The sequence below is a fragment of the Sus scrofa genome, chromosome 8 (assembly GCF_054392235.1).
Source record: "Sus scrofa isolate SSC_HxYL_T2T_F1_AM1 chromosome 8, Sscrofa_HxYL_maternal_Yorkshire_Landrace_v2.0, whole genome shotgun sequence".
Taxonomy (NCBI): Eukaryota; Metazoa; Chordata; class Mammalia; order Artiodactyla; family Suidae; genus Sus; species Sus scrofa.
In genome coordinates, this window is record NC_139390.1 from 45,519,290 (window position 1) to 45,537,495 (window position 18,206).

The window sequence follows — 18,206 nt, forward strand, 5'->3', positions numbered from 1 at the left end:
TCAAGTGAGCACAGCATGGATCTTTAGCAAAGGAGAAAAATGGTCCCACAGTACAAAAGTAAATGTAATCAAGAGCTCTCTGCAAGGTAGTTACAAAGCATAGGAACTAGAGTGTTTACTGTCAAAGTAGATTTTTCAACCACTTGAAAATGGAATGGTCACATGTACCTCAGAAAGGATACTCAATCATTAAAAACAGTATTTTAATAAACTCGGAGGTTTTTACTACTGGGAAAAAAACTTAGCTCTTTCAGAAATAAGAAACCTGTGTTACTTTGTTTTGTTTGTTGGTTTGTAATGATAAAGACACTCCAAAATCCATGCAAAGCACTTAAAATTATTTTGATGTGATATGGAATTTCTGTTGTCTGAGCTTATTTCAAGGAAGATAAAGAATGGCATTTTTAAGAGAAAACTAAATACTTCAAAATCAATTTGTTTTAACAGAGAGAAAGCTAGACATTCTGGGTTTCTCTTAAAATAATATCTAGTACTAAGACATTCACAATTTTCTTTTTAAAAAAATCTTAAAAAGCCCATCAGCTAAGAGAACTTTGCCAAAATTTTAACACATTTCTTTGCTTCTTTCAGACATGTTAACTACAGTTAATATAAGCTAAGACAAATAAACTTTATGAAAAACTTTGTCAATGTATTTAATTCAAGTTTTTCTTTGCCATCTTTTTTCCCCCACTTTGAAAGAATCAAATTTCTCTAATTTATCTAATACTAAACAAATTTCTCTCTTTTTTTCACTTGATAAACAGAAACACATCTATGAATTTCATAAAGTTATACTTTTTACCACTATTATCTCTAGGATTATTTAAATCAATACTAACCACATGAACTATGTTCTAATTCACAGACAACACTTGCAGATGGGTGATTGAGTACTGCCTGATATGCACTGTGTTTTAGCAGATGATCAAGATGACAGCTATAACCAAGCAGGACCCTGTGAGACATTCCCAGAGTAGACCCCACTCATGTCCTCCACCAACCTTTTTAACTATAGGAAAAACTTTAGTCAAAGAATCAATTTAAACAGAGAAGTGAGAAAATACAGAGAAAATGGAAAACAGTCGAGCAAGACAGAATAAAGTTAGCTTAGGGAGTCCTCATCATGGTGCCGTGGAAAAGAATTCAACTATGAACCATGAGGTTTCAGGTTTGATCCCTGGCCTTGCTCAGTGGGTTAAAAACCTGGTGCTGCTGTGAGCTGTGGTGTAGGTTACAGATGTGGCTCAGATCTGGCATTGCTGTGCCTGTGGTGTAGGCTGGCAGCTGTAGCTCCGATTAGACCCCCAGTCTGGGAACCTCCACATGCCACAGGTGTGGTCCTAAAAAGACAAAAGACAAAAAAAAAAAAAAAAGAATAAATTTAGTTTAGCCCTTCAGCAAACTGAAGGATGTTTAGTAAGTTCTTCAAGGACTATAGATAATATTCTGAGCCTTGTCCTTGAAGCTGTTTTGCAAGTGTTGAAGCCCCCACCAAGAGGAAGAAGTCAGACTATATGCTGCCCACAAGCAGTTAGAGCCCAGACCAGTTGGAACCAGAAGGTTGATGATGCTGACTCCCAATTACCTTACCACCCACCCACCAGTCAGGAAAATGTCCCTGAACTGATCACATCCTGTTCCTCAAACACTATAAGACTCCTCACTACCCCCTCCAAAGGGGTATGCAATTCTTGAGATACCAGTCTGCTGTGTGTTCCCTCTTTGCTTGGCAATTAAATCTATTTTGTATGTTTTCTCCAACTCTGTCTCTGCATTTCTTTTTGGCATCAGTATACAGAGGCAGCTGATATTTCAGCAATACAACCACACATGCTCCAACCTCCTACAGCTACCCACATCACTTCTGCAAGTTCTTCAAGAAGTAAACACATTCATTAATGTGACCAAAGCTCACCCACTCTGTAACAAGACTTGCACATCTGCTCTTATTTAAACATTATCCATGTATCTAAAAATTATCCGCAAGGTAATTCAATTGGATTAACCAAAGATTTCAGACTTGAAGCGGACACACTGTAGAATATAGTACTTATTATTATAAAGACATTGGCAGGGTAATGATTGTGTGAGCAAAAATTTTCCATTTCCATAATTCTAAACCATCTATAGAAGTAGTGATATATTCTGTACAGTAATCCAATATAAGAAATGTAAGCAGCCCGGGTTAACCAGCTTCTTTACAAAATAACAAACTAAATCCTAGTAAAAATTAAGATAGCCACCTGTTTTGTACAACACACTGATTAATTCAGGAAATTGTATATACCTTTTAAAGCAAAATTATTAACCCAATCTTGTTTGTTCAAAGATTTACCTCAAGTTTGTAATCTTCTATTTTTATATAGAAATATTCCTAGCAAATAGTTTTATGAGGATTTTTTCTTTTTCTTAAAAGGCTAGCATATTTAAAGTTTAAAATTTGGTTACATTATTGTTCTGAAAATAGTAGATACATATAATCACTTGATTTTCTCTAAAAACCAATTAAAACAGAGATTCTATAATTTGAATGTAATAATTTCACCTAGACATAGGAAAAATTTTAAAATCCAAACAATGACAGTTAAAGACATTTTCTCAATTACAGACACATCAATATCTTTCAATTTTAATTCTACAACCTCAGCTATAAGTCAAGAATAAAAAAAAAAACAACAACACAAATCTCGAAAGTCTGTTCTACTTTCTATTGTTCAAAAAATATTTCCCTAGTTGGTTGGAGTTAACATACCATAAAATGAACAAAGAGAGGATAACAAAACAGAGAGACAGGTCTGTTGTCTCTTACCTGACAGAAGAGATTCCCATCATTCAGTGGAGATTCTGAGTCACTGATGCACAAACCAGCTCACTCAGGTCTACACAGATTGGCCTTAAATTGAGCCAGGAAGTGGTTCCAGTGGTCATAGTTTCTTGCCTCTGGTTGTGAATGGGCTGGAAAATGCACAGACAGACTAAAGGACTTGGCCAAGAAATAGATACAAAAGCCAAAGTTGGGGGGGGTGTGGAATGAAAACAAAACAAAAGCTAGAGGGGGAAAACCCTGGAAAGCAGAGAGTTATCAAAGATAAAGTTCTGACTGCACTTATGATTCCAAGAGCCAAGGAAATATGCTCTTGGGCCCCAAGAACCAGGAATGGAAATTCTCTGATAATGCTGTTTGATTATCTCTAGAAGCTGAGTCCACTGGGGCATCTTGTGAGTAACTTCTAAAATTATCCAAGCATAATTTTCAAAAAGCTAAAAACATGACTCATACAAATATTGAATAAACATGTCAAAGATTTTTTTCAATTCATTAATCAATGAAAATGCCAACAAATGTTTTTTAGAGATAGTAAAAATAATTTTGAAGAACTGGCTATTTCTAGGCATTTTGAAAGAATATTATAGTAACATTGATAATTTTTGGCAATTATGCATTCAAATTTTAACAAGACCCCCAGATCTTACCTTGATTTAAAAGATCCAGCATCTCAAGTAATCGTCTCTACATAGTGATTCTCAAATAGAAGTTCTCTATTCTGCAGCAGCATCAGCATCTGGGAATTTGTTAGATATTGAAATTATCCAGCCTCAATCCTTACCTATAGATAAGAAACTCTCAAGGATAGGTCTCAGCAACCTATTTAATAGTTTATCTAAGTGATCTGATATAAACGAAATTCAAGTGTTGCAGAATCTAGACCAACCTTAACCCAAGTACTTTCACAAGGTTTTCTAGTGATCACTTCCAAAGCAGCAAGCAAAACCATGGATACTACACATCAAAACTTTGCCTAATGTATTTTATTGGCATCAGTTTCCTGATAGTATAAGCAGCATTTAGCTATACTATCTAGACTATCTGGTTTTAAGTGCTTGGTATTTTCAGTGTGAAGAATCCCAGTTCTGATTTTCTAATTACTGGCAACCTCAAAAAAATTGCAATGAGATTTTTCCTGGAGAGTTAGATGCTATGACCCTGTAGCCAGCTATGAAAATAGAGTTGTTGCCTCATGTCAGAGGACAGCCTAGAGGTGTTTTTGCGACTGCAGAATATTCTCTTTAGTAACTGCCCTGCTCTTGTTTTGTTTATTGCTATTTTCATCAGCTTCACAGCCCAGGGTGTTGCCAGGAGGCCTTAACAACAAATGCAGTAGAGGGAAAGAAGAAAGAAAATTTTTAAAAAGAGAGGGTTAATCCAAACCTACTTTTTTGTTTTCTTTTTCACAAAGGTAAATTCACAGGTGTGATGGGTTTTTTTAATTAGGTGTTTTAATAATCCTAAATCTGTTGGAATATCAGACTTAGAAATAATTTAATGATCATTTATTTACCCAGTCAGTTAATGAATACATTTCCTTTGTAACACTCATTAAGGGAACAATATTTATGAATTGGTTTTCTTCCCTGGAAGAGATCATCAACCATCTACACAGAGAAAGATCTTTCTCTGGAAAATCCTATACCTGCTCTGATAGCTTAAAGGAAGACTATTCTCAATTACCAACTACTATAATGAAGACATATGTGGAGAAGTTTACACTTCACCTTTGATACAATATTATAAGTGTACACATAGTTCAGTTGTATGTAGGAAAACAAAGTGTGTACTAAATCCCTACCATCTCCTGCCATGATGGAAAATGAAAAGCCATTCTAGTTTGTTTCTCTGCTACATTCAAGTTTTCTTTAGTGTTTTCTCCATTGTAAACTTTCCTTGGAAAGTTTTACTCAGAATGAGCTTGGGAAATTGCCACTTTAAGCATTTTAAAAAACACTACCCAATTATAACAGTTGCTATATATAGCTCAGATCAATGAAACATCTTAACTTCGAGGACAAATTCCTCACCAGGGAATTAAGTTTCCTTGGTTTGTGTTTGTGCTTATCTAATTTTGAAGAATCTTGGTAGCTACATACTTTAACTTAGTAAAAATCTTTACTACTTTGACAATTTGCCTGTTCTTGAAAATATTAGTCTGACTTTTAAAGATGTGTGCTGTCATCTTATTGGCTCTGTTGGGCCCAGTCCTGCACAAGTCTGTGAAGCTGGTTGAAATATGTCAGAAAGGCAGCATAGTGACTGGAAGCCTGGATTCTGGAGGACACATTTTCTGGGCTTGAATTTCTACTTTGTATTGCATTAACTCTATAATCTTGGGTAACTTTCTTATTTTCTTTTTAACTCATTTCTCTCACTGGAAAATGAAGATAATTAGAAAAGATGATTTGGTGCATAATCTTTTGTGAGTTGATATATGCGTAATGCCTAGAAAACTTCTTGGCATTTAGGAAGTGCAGAGCTATGGCAAGTTTACAAATATTAAACCCACATTATTTATTTGGATCAGGGTACATACCGAATAAAATGTACAGTTTCAAATATATTTTTTAAGTATTAGGTTTTTTAATATTTAATTTTCACTACAAGTTTGATACAGAGTCCTCTTAATTTCAGTCATCTCAAGAAGTAAACACTTTATATACATCAAAGTAAAATCAGTACCTCTGACATTTTGGAAGTATCAAATAGCACTAATTGGACCTAAGAAGAAACAATAATTGGCAAAGATTTTTCTTTGAAATCTCTTAGAAATTAAGGTACTGAATCATGATTATCTACCATGAAAGTGAGTAAGGAACTCTTACTTTACTAGCATGTCATTTTGAAAAATTGCTAAACACATTCAACCTTTTGAATGTTGAACTAAACCTACTTAAAATAAATGAAAATATTTATTCATGTCAAAAGAATGAAATTCTCTTCATTCCATACCAGGTGAATGTGTACAAGACTGTGTTATTTTTCACGTTATTTAAGGACAAATTAAATCTGGAATGCATTTTATATTTATTTATTCATCAAATATATTTGAATCTTTTATATGTTGTAGGTACTGTACAGGTATTGGAGATACATAGGTGAAGAGAATATATAGGTGAAGACCCTTCCCCTGATGGGTCTTCCAATCTTATGACGGAGACATACATTACACATATCTATCAACTGAATACTTGTAGCAGTGAAGAACACGCCTGACTCCACGTTGGATTCATTTCTTTTCTTTAAACTTTGTGCTCTTTCGCCTGTGCTTGGTCATCCTGGCTCCACGGCTTTTGTAGAAGAATGTTGCCTATAGCCTGCTATATATAGGATGGCCTATTCTCAGGGCTGTGACCTTTAAGTGTCAATTCATACAGAGATTGAAAGTTGCAGAACAGAGAAAAAACATATTTCTGTTGGGGATTTATAAGAACATTATGACTAGATCTACATAGACAGATAGAAGTACAAAGGATTCCAACATTAAGAAGTTTAAAACAACCAACCACCCCCCTCCCATTTTAGTATAAAAGAATCTTGGATTTAACTGGGGGAAGATGACTCTCTGGGACACTAGTCCACCATTTCTAGGTCTTCTGGTTTTCCAAATAAAGTCACTATTCTACGCCCCAACTCATCTCCTGATTTATTGGCCTGTTGTGTGATGAGCAAAATGGATTTGGGCTTGGTAACATAATTACAATGAATATATACTATATATATGTGTGTGTGTGTGTGTGTGTACACATACATGTATGTATATACACACATATAATATAAAATGAATATAATAAAGTGTATACAATGAATATATACTACATATATATATACACACACTATATAATTTGTATCCATATACTATACTATGGATACAGAAAAGAGAATAACTCAGAGAGGACACTGCCTCAGAGAGCATTGTAAGGAAAAATTTTCTCTTGTTCATAACATTTAAGCTCAGATCTGAAAGTTTAAGAAATCAGGACATTCCAAGGGCGAGGATCAAGATATAAAAAACCATGAGGATGAAAAACATGTTCTTTCTACTGCTTTCTGGAGATAGGAGTTATCATAAAATAAGATATTATTGTTGTTTAGAAGGTGGATTGTACAAAACTTTATTAAAAGATTATAGTATAAGTACCACAAGAAGTCATTTTAATAGATATTTCAAGAAGATTATCCTGGTCCTTGTGTAGACAGTGGGTTGAAAAGGGACAAGATGGAAGGAGATGGTCTAGATAGGTATTTCCTCAACATTTTGAGGGAGAGAAAATAATGATGTTGACTAGAATAATGACAGTTACTAGAGAGAGGCAGGTAGATTTAGGAAATACTTTGAAGGTAGAATAATTGAAAAGATATGCTGACATATTAGATGTGTGTGTTAGAAAAAGGGAGAATTCAAAATAACAGAACTTTTTTTCTTATTTGAATGATTGGGTGGTTAGTAATATAATTTACAGGACCAGGCTGAATGAAGACTAGACTTAGGAAGAGGTGGAGGGAGTTCCCATTGTGGCTCAGTGGGTTAAGAACCCAACTAGTATCCATGAGGATATGGGTTCAAACTCTGCCAACTCACTCAGTGGGTTAAGAATCTGGTATCACCCCAAGGTTCTATGTAGGTTGTAGATGCAGCTCGGATCCAGAGTTGCTTGGGGCTGTGGTGTAGGCTGGCAACTGAAGCTCTTATCCAACCCCTAGAATGGGAACTTTCATATGCCACAGATGTGGCCCTAAAAAGACAAGGTGAAAAAAAAAGAGGCGAAGGACTTTGATGTAGGAAACAAGAATTTAGTCTTGAACATGTTTATTTTGAAATGCCTTTCAGAATATTAGGTAGGCAGTTGAATACATGAGCCTCAGGCTTACAACAGGGAGCACAGTCTGATAATTACCACTTTTATATTTTTAGAGTCTTGGTAGACAAGGAAGAATTATAAAAAGATTCCTTAAGAATAGCAATCTCTCAGTCTCAAATTTTGTGATTTTAAATGAACTAATATTTTTCCTACAAAGAAAGACAGTTGCTTCTCAACAATGTTTGTCTGAGATCTGACACCACTGTTTACCCCTGTTGTACTTAATTAATGATGCCACAGATAAGGATCAGAGGGACTTTAGGACTTTTTTGTTTTCATCAAACAGTGTTCATTGTCTTTGTTCTTCCGGATTCCTATGCAACCTGAGAAATTAGTGTCCTTGTTAATACGATAAACAAAATTCCCCTGCAGAGTATTTTCAGACACATGTTCTTATTATGACTGACAAGTAATTGTAAGAGGGAAGAACAAATCTTACTCCATATTGGATCTGTTTCTTTAACTTTTGGGGTTCATTGATTTTGCTATAAGTTGATCACTAAAGGGATATTGCTTATGACTTATAGTATACATAATGACCCATCTCTGGGAACCTGCCTCCCATGCCTGAACATTAAGCTAGAATTCCTTTGTTTAGCTTATAGGACACTCCTGACCAGGCCCACCTATGAAAGGCTACAAGAAAGAAGAAATTAGAATATCCTCTCTAGAGTCTGGCTGCAATCAGGAAATATTTTCAACAAATTGTTACCTTTCTTCTTTACCTCCTCACCTCTCTCTCTTTGTTCTATAAAAAGAAACTAGAATCCAAACCCAGGCAAGATGATTCTTTGGGACACTAGTCCACTGTATTCTTGGATCTGTTGGCTTTTCAATTAAAGTCCCTACTCTCCTACCCCACCACTTTGTCTTTCAATTTATTGTCCTGTCATGCAGTATGCAATACAAACTTTGACTTGGTAAAATAAAACTTACATTACGTACCATCTATAAACAGTAATTACATTCCCGTGTCTCATAAGAAAACTCATGTTTGTTCCTGAAAATGTAATATTTTCAGTTTTTTTTTTAAATCCTGGATGTTCCATATGAAATGCAATAATACAGTATAATAAAATTCTGTCATAAAGTATAGGTGGGGCCTATTCACAGCAAATGTGGGTGTCTTATTACTGGATTAATGAAAAAGAATACTTTAAGCCAATCTTTTACAAGTTATTGTAAAAAAAGGGGGGGGACAGTGGCGAAACGTTTTCCTTTATTTGATAGTTGGGGAGTTGACTAATTACTCCAAACAATTTAAGCATTTTACAGGGATTGAGAAAGTTTCAAATGATCACCAGGACACTTGTTTTGAACTCTACCTTCCACCCATAGGAAAATAAAACAAACAAGAACAAAACCTTCAGACTGCCTCTGTCTGAGAATGGGCCTGGGTAGAGGGGATAGCAGTCAGCAAGTTAGCATAAGCTTGTGTGATGGAGTTTAACCCTAATACTGCATCTTCATATGTGACTATAAACCTTCCCATTTCTTCTTAGGATCAGCAAGTATCTTCTGCAAAAAAGCTAGGATAGTAAATGTTTGACACAGTGAAAAATGTTGCCTGCCATATCAGTAGACAAAGGATGTTGCAGCCATCAAGCCACCCCAGACAGCCCACCCTGAGGGGGCTCAGGATGAGAAAGCATAGAACACAGGCCCCACATAACTGAGGTTCATATCAATGGAATTATTTCATTGAGCCCAGATTCTTGCATCTTTCCATACATAAAAATTGCTAAATTCCTTAACTCGAGACATCTGGTTTTCTTTAATTAACAATAATCTTTTGAATTCCAATTACCTGGACTTTGTTGCAAAAATGCTTATATATCCTTGCTCCTCCCCGACCTTTTGAGAGCAGTCACTCAGAGCTGTCTGAGAGGCTGAGTCCTAGGCTTAAGTCCTCAGTTTTGTCCACCAAATAAAACAAAATTCTCAACTTTTAGGTTTTGCATTTTTTTTTTTTTTTTTTAGTTGACAAGGCTTTGCAGGCCACATGATTGATCTCTCACAACTATAAAACTTTGCTGTTGTGGTTCTGATCTAGTGGGTCTTGGTGGGACCAGGATGGCTTAGAATGCTTCATTTCCTTTGAGGTTTTTGTAGAGAAATAGATAAGATGTCCATTGATATTCATTAGGTGACAATGATGCAGAAGCACATTTTAGTTCTCATGGCTGAGAGAAGTCACATAATTCACCTGTCTCTGATACATCATCAGAGATGAGCCACACTAAAAGTGTTATCATTTTGGGAGTTGCCATTGTGGCTCTCACAGTGGGTTAAGAACCCAAGCAGTATCTATGAGAATGCAGGTTCAATCCCTGGCCTTGCACAATGGGTTCAGGATCCTGTGTTTCCTAACGCTGCACTATTGGTCAGAGATGTGTCTCTGATCCAGCATTGCTGTGGCTGTAAAAGAAAAAAAAAGTGTTATCATTGTATCATATGGATTTGCAATATTTTCATCTCTGGAACCAGAAAATAGGGGATGAACACCACACCTCTGTTTCACCTGGTACATTTGGGTCAGTGGCCCTTGAAACAAGACATATTTAATTGGCAAACTTCTTTCAAAAGTCCAAAAGAAAAGTTCACTTCTCCAAAATCTTTCCTGGTTGTCACTTCTTACAACAACCATAAGGTTCAATAGCTTTAAATGTTGGCTTCAAATAGCAGACAAAAGATATTTCAAACCCATCTCTGGAACTCACTGGGTGTTTTTCAATTTTCTTGTTCTATTTCTTCTCTCAGACATGTGACAAAATTTTTATCTTGGCTAGTTTTCTTTTGTTCCATTTGCCCTACAACTTGATATTCAGTATTTTTTATGTCTCTCGAGCCCCTGATTTCCTGATTTCTGGTATTGACCTGCCTCATATACATCATATTTATTATATAAACACATTCACACACAATTGTTGGAAACCTGTAATCAATTGATATAATATTAGGAGTATGTTGCAACCCCTAGTTCTCTGTATTCATCACATTTTACAGTAGTCAGAAAGTAGAAATAACTTTGATATTAATCAAGAGTCTTAAAAGCAAAAAAAACAAAAAGCAAACAAACAAAAAAACCCACAATGCACGGCAATAAGTGTGTGATAGATTTTTGCAAAAAGTGCTAGAGAAAATACAGTGAAAGAGGGTATAGCACATCCTGAGTGATCAGGGAAACCTTCCCAGAAGAAGCGATGTTTTATCTGAGAAGTGTAAATTGATTAAAAGTGACTGTTGGAATTCCCTTGTGGTGCAGTGGGTTAAGGATCCAACACTGTCACCACAGTGGCTTGGGTTGCTATTGCGGCATAGGCTCAATCCTTGGCCCAGGAACTTCTGCAAGCCACAGACATGGCAAAATAAAATAAAGTAAAATAAAAAGTGACTGTGATAACCCCTCACACCTACTTATATTTACAGGTGAGAATCTATGTATGTGATATTGCCTAAGTACCAAAGTATCATATGGAATCTCCTCCCAGATATCAGTCATAAAGAGAATATTGGGGACAAATGAAACTCATTATTTAGATAGTTTCATGAGACTCACCTCTCTGACATTTTAATTGGTAGATTTATCTAAAGTCTGAGATGTTTGTTTGTTTGTGTGTTTTGTTTTTCATCTGTGGCCACCCCGTGACACATGGGGTTGCTGGGCCAGGGATCAGATCCAAGCTACAATCTCGAGCTTTGCCACAGCTGCAGCAATGTGGGATTCTTCAGCCCACTGTGCCAGGCAGGGATTGAACATGTGTCCAAGTGCTGCAAAGACACCAACAATCCTGTTGTGCTACATTGGGAACTCTAAGTTGGAGAGTTTTGAGTAACAGTACAAATGGATAACTAGGAGTATATTAAGTTATCCAGAATTGGGACCCTGTCTGAGAATTGGCCTATAAGCCTGGCTTGCATGCACCCCAGAGATTTACTTCCATTTTGTTTGATGACTGCAGACCAGCTCTGCCCTGGGCTACCCAGCAGAATTCTTTGCCATCACATGGACTATATATAACAAAACTTCTCCCATGAGGTCTGAAACCAGCCTTGGCAAGGGTCCTCCCTTATAAGGCTGTCTTCCTTTTGTTCACTCCCTTGATTTTAGGGCTCCCTTTAGAGTTTCCACCACATCTTCATAATGACTCTCCTCTCACAGCTTAATATCTGATTCTTTACTTTTAAACTTCCCCCTCATTAACATACCTGGGTGGTTTCTGTCTCCTAATCAGTTCAAGGATGATATACTTGCAATTAAAAACAAAGAACTTGGAGTTCCTATTGTGGTGCAGTGGAAACAAATCCTACTAGGAACCACGGGGTTGGGGGTTTGATCCCTGGCCTTGTTCAGTGGGTTAAGGATCCTGCATTGCCATAAGCTGTGGTGTATGTCTCAGATGTGGTTCAGATCTGGTGTGGCTGTGGATATGGCATAGGCTGGTGGCTACAGCTCTGATTAGACCCCTAACCTGGGAACCTCATTTTGCTGCAGATGTGGCCCTCAAAAAGACAAAAGCCAAAAAAAAAAATTTTTACATAGAGAATTATTCATGAAGCTCTGAATCAAACAGGGGATTCTGAGGCTGCCCAGAGTTTAGCATCACACTACCTCACAAGTCTGGAAGGTCAAGGAAGAGGCAAAAGTACTGAAACCAAGATTACCCTTTGGAAGCAAGACCTATGAGCCTCTCTGGCAAGATCTAGAGCCATAGAAAAGAGACATTTCTGTCTTAGTCCTTGCCTGCTTTTTGCTTTTCTTCATCCACAAATTTCCTATAGGTGTGTCCCATCCCCCACCCCCTTCACCCCTTTTTGGTGGAAATCAGCTGGACCAGGGGACCTGGGAGTCTGTGATGTGCACTTCCTAGACCTGGCTCCTCCACAACATACTGTAGATGAGAACGGTGGGGGATGCATCAGAGCAGAAAGACCAGTGATGGACAGAAGTTGACTCTGGTCTAAGCAGCCCTCTGGTGGTAAATGCTTTACAGTCAGCTTTCCAGGAAAAAGGAAACCCTAGCTTACAGTTTTTATCCATTTCCTTGGGGCAACTAATCTGAAAGTGACTGAGTTTAAGAAACAAACCCCCTGGTTTGGGATTGGCATATGCACACTGAAGTATATGGAATGATTGGCCAACTGGGACCTGCTGTGTAGCACAGAGAACTCTACTCAATATTCTGTGAAAATCTATGTGGGGGAAGAATGTGAAGAGAATGCGTGTATGTACATGTATAACTGAATCACTTCATTGTACAGCAGAAATGATCACAGCATTGTAAATAAAACAATACACTTCAATAAAACTTTTAAATATAATAAAAAAAAATTGTTCTTGCTGTGGCACGACAGGGTCAGCAATGTCTTGGGAGTGCTGGGATGCTGGTTCGACCCTTGGCCCATCACAGTGGTTTAAAGATCTAGCATTACTGCTGCTACAGCTTAGTGTGGCTCTGACTGTGGCTCTGATCTGATCCCTGGCCTGTGAACTCCACTGGCCATAGGGCAGCCAAAAATAAAAGAAAAATAAGAGAAAGAAGGAAAGAAAGAGAGAGAGAGAAGGAAAGAAAGAAGAAAGGAAGGAAAGTAGGAAGGAAGGGAGGAAAAAGGAAAGAAGGAAAGAGAGAAAGAAAGAAAGAGAGAGAGAGAAGGAACGAAAGAGAAAGAGAGAAAGAGAAAGAAAGGAAGGAAGAAAGAAAGAAAAAGAAAGAAAGGAAATAAAGAGAAAGAAAGAAAGAGAAAGGAAGGAAGAAAGAAAGAAAGAAAGAGAAAGAAAGAAGGAAAGAAAGAAAGAAAGAAAGAAAGAAAGAAAGAAAGAAAGAAAGAAAGAAAGAAAGAAAGAAAGAAAGAAAGAAAGAATCCCCTGTCCCTGACCACAGAGTTGGGAAGACAGGTACATCAGCAAGCTATTGGATAGTATTCCCAGTAAGCAAATACAACAGATGAAAATAACCTCAAGACCAGAGAAAATGCTAATATCATAAAGTAATTCAGAAATGGTGGGTTTGACACATTTAATATTTCTGTTCCTAATATAATTTATTTGACTGTAACTTTGTATAATTTAGTTCTTAATGATGCCTGTGTTCACCAGTGGATTGTATGAGTGAGTGTGGGCTGACACCAGCACCCCTCCAGCTTTCAGGCACTCAGTGGGAGATGAGGGGCAGATAATTAGATATACAAATCTGACCCTTAGGAAAATCATCTGAAGTGGTAATAGAGATGGAGGAGTTAGCACCATGTTGGTGATACTAGAATTGATGGGAGAGGACCATGGGGAATGTAAAAGAGGTCTAAGGATTGAATCTTCACTGTTTAAGGATAGGATTTCCTGAAGGAGATCAATAAAGAAAATTCAGAGGTAGAAGACCAGAGTTTAGAACTCTTCAAAATAATTGATTCCCTACCAAATTTATACCATGAGTTTTAGGAAATTTAATCTACAAAATATAATATTCATCAAAAATTACACAAAGGAGTTTCCACTGTGGTGCGGTGGAAACGAATTGGACTAGTATCCAGGAGGACGTGGGTTGGATCCCTGGCCTCTCTCAGTGGCTTGGGGATCCAGCATTGTTGTGAGCTGTGGTGTAGGTCACAGACACAGCTCAGATCCTGCATTGCTGTGGTTGTGGCTTGGGCCGATAGCTGTACTTCTGTTCCCACCCCTAGCCTGGGAATGTCCATGTGTCATGGGTGTGGCCCTAAAAAGAAAAAAAATAAAACAGGAGGATTCATTTACTATACTAAAGCTCATTAATTCTATAAAAATATTTATCATAGAGTTTATTTAAGCAAAAGTCATTCCTAATGCCTTCAACTATGGTATATCATTATTTTATTAATACATATTAATTCATATATAGAAATATATATAACATATCCATATGTTAATATAGGTAATATAGTTAATATCTAAGATATATATATATTTCTGTATGTTTTTAGATGGCATAGTTGTTTTAATTTTTTTTTTTTTTTTTTTTTTTGTCTTTTTGCTATTTCTTTGGGCCGCTCCCACGGCATATGGAGGTTCCCAGGCTAGGGGTCGCATCGGAGCTGTAGCCACCGGCCTACGCCAGAGCCACAACAACGTGGGATCCGAGCCGCGTCTGCAACCTACACCACAGCTCACGGCAACGCTGGATCGTTAACCCACTGAGCAAGGGCAGGGACCGAACCCGCAACCTCATGGTTCCTAGTCGGACTCGTTAACCACTGCACCACGACGGGAACTCCTAAAGTAATTTTTTAATGTAAGTATGGAGTGTACATAAAAAGACTGCTTTTTCCAGGTATAGGTATTTGGTTATTGAACAAACTGATTATAATTATCACCACATAATTTGTTTAACAACAAAATTTTCTCATTTTCACAAGTCAGTACCTAGGTACTATAATGAATGCTACACATTTCAAAAGCAACAAGTTACTCCATCATTTAAAAGAATGTATATTTATAGATATTATATTAAATATTTACAAGCTTTTATTAAAAATATATGATCATACATATGCCTAATGAGAACATACCCCTGGATTCTAAGAAAGCAAACAAATGACCTAAGGGAGAAAGGCAATATAAAAGTTCCTTGTGCACATTTATATTTGGCCTTTTCTTTCTAGAATGTCATGCTCAGTATTATAAGCAGATTTCATCTGGGCAGGAGGTGAGAAAGGAGGCAGTGATTTCAATTTTGATTTGTACAAGTAGAAGGGGGGGGAAAGCTGGACCTTGCAGTTTCTACCTGTGATGGTGACCATGACTCTCCTCCCTTACTCAAGAGTGAAGGGCCTGTAGAAGGTCCAATTCCGTTGGTTAGTAACAGAGAATCTCAGGAAGTCTTTTTTTCCTTTTTTTTTTTTTTTTTTTTTTTTTGCTTTTCAGGGCTGCACGCAGGCTAGGGGTCAAATTGGAGCCGTAGCCACTGACCTACACCACAGCCACAAAAATGCCAGATCCCAGCCTCCCCACCGCATCTGCAACCTACACCACAGCTCATGTCAATGCCAGGTCCCTGAGCCATTGAGCATGGCCAGGGATTGAACACGCATTCTCATGGACACTAGTTGTGTTCATTTCTGCTGAGCTATGATGGGAACTCCCTCTCTTCTTTTTTTTTTTTTTATGCCTGCACCTGCACCATATGGAAGTTCCTGGGCCATGGATTGAAGCTGAGCTGCAGCTGTGGCAACTCCAGATCATTTAGCCCACTGTGCAGGGCTGGCAATCAAACCAGCACCTCTGCAGAGACACAAGCTTCTCCAGTGCAATTGATTCTTAACCCACTTGCCACAGCAAGAACTCCAGGAAGTCGTTTACACATGGATCAGAGTCAGTAGTTGAGCCTTTGATCAGTGGGGAATGCACCTGCTGAAGATCAGAGCTGAACTTTGAAGTTTGCCTCATCCCACCTTGGCTTATGTTTAACAAAGGAGTCTACATTTTATATGTACCTAATAAATACTGATCAGCAGGCCACAAATGATGTATTTCAGCCCTGTACCTGAAGAAATAATTTAGATGTGACTGAACAAAAATATATGTAGGTCAAAGAATTAGAAACATCAAACAGTAGTATATAAAACAGTATAGTCAATGTAATCTAGATTTTATAAAAACATATGATACTCAGGTATGTTTATATATACTTACACACATATCACATGTTATTGCATATATAGAGAAGCTCTCAGAAAAAAATTCTTCAAAATGGCAATAGTTAAAAATACTAGACAATTTTATTTTCTTCTTTTTATGTTCTTGAATGTCTATAATCAACAAGAATTACTTTTTTCTATCAAAAATTTAATAAAAAATGTTATTTGAAGGAAAAAAATGAAGAAGGAACTGGGTTCCTAGGGGCATATTTGAAGGCAAAATTCTTTCATTACACTTTACCATTAATTCCTACTTTGTCAAGGTCATATCACAGTGTGACATTTACGACTTCCTTGTTCATGCTGCCTGACACACATGATGAACAGCTATAACATGGCTTTTGAAATGGATTAGAGCTAAATTATTCATGGTACAAGCCAGATAGAGAATCCCCAAATTAGAACACCATCCCTGCATTTCATGCATTTTCCTTTCCCTTAGAGAAGCAGTGTATGGACCTTGCTAAATAGCAAAATGTAAGAAAGGCTGATAACATTTCCCTCCTGAAACATCAGGTCTTTACCTTACAGATAAGGGTGACAAAGCCTTGAAATTTTAGGTGCTAACAGGAGGCTTCTACTCAAGGTCCAATATGCTCTTAGCCTATTATGTAAGAAAAACAGGCATTTTTTAAAAGATGAAAATTGTTGGTCTCACTGTTCACACAGAGCAGAATTAAAATATAAATATAGACACATGTGCAAAACAGCATGAATCCTATATAATTTTCTTTCAATATTATCTAGAGAGGGTTTGGGATTACTAAAATAACTGTGTAGGGAGTTATTAATTTTTAATCTAAGGGCAAGATAAAAATAAATTGAGAAGTCTTTTGATTTATCATAAAATCCATAGCTGAGAATTTTGCCCACTAATTTGAATGCTTAATGAATGGCTCGTTAGCTAAATGTGGAAGCTAAAGCCTTATTTATCTCAGGTCAATAATCAGAAAAGACATGAGACTGCATATACATTTTTATTGAATAGAAAGTTTATTTTTTGTTGGTTTGTTTTTTAATGGCTGCACCTGTGGCATATGAATTTCCTGGGCTAGGAGTCGAATCAGAGCTGCAGCTGCTGGCCTATGCCACAATCACAGCCAACACTGGATCCACGCTGCATCTGCGACCTACTGAGCAACATATGGCAATGCCAGATCCTTACCCACTAAAGGAGGCCGGGGATTCATCCTGAATCCTGAGAGAAACAGCTTCCAGTTCTTAACCCACTGAGCTACTCGGGAACTCCCACGATTAATTTTTAGCATCTATTCAGTGAGATTGCTTGCTCAGAGAATTACACTGTTATTCTGCACAGCCATACCTGGGCAAGCTCTGTAGCCAGTAGAGTGCTTTCATTATATTTCCTGTCTTCAGTGAAGTCTGCTCACAGAAAATGACAAGAGAGAGATAATGTACCCCTTTTCAAATTAAGTGCAGTTCTATAAACTGCAAAGGAATTTGAGGAAGATTGCAGTCATGATTATCTGAGGCTGGGAAATCCAACTGCAGTACTTTTATCAGTTGTATAGAACTTAATACCAGCCCTTGATCCACCAGCCTTTAAAGTGTTCGGATTATATGAATTCTGTTGAAATGTGCTCAGAATAAGATATATTCTTAGCAGACATATGTGTATGCCTGGTAAGAGCTGGTCTCAAGTTCTGGAAGCATGGTTTTACCAAGACTGGGGAGATGGATCTGTTTCTTTTGTGATCCATAACCAAAGCAAAGCAAAAAAAAAAAAAAAAAAAAAAAAAAAAAAAGGAATGCTAGATACAGCATCCCACCACACTCTGGGTAGGAACAACGGATGGGGACAGCAAACTTCCAAAAAGCCTCTG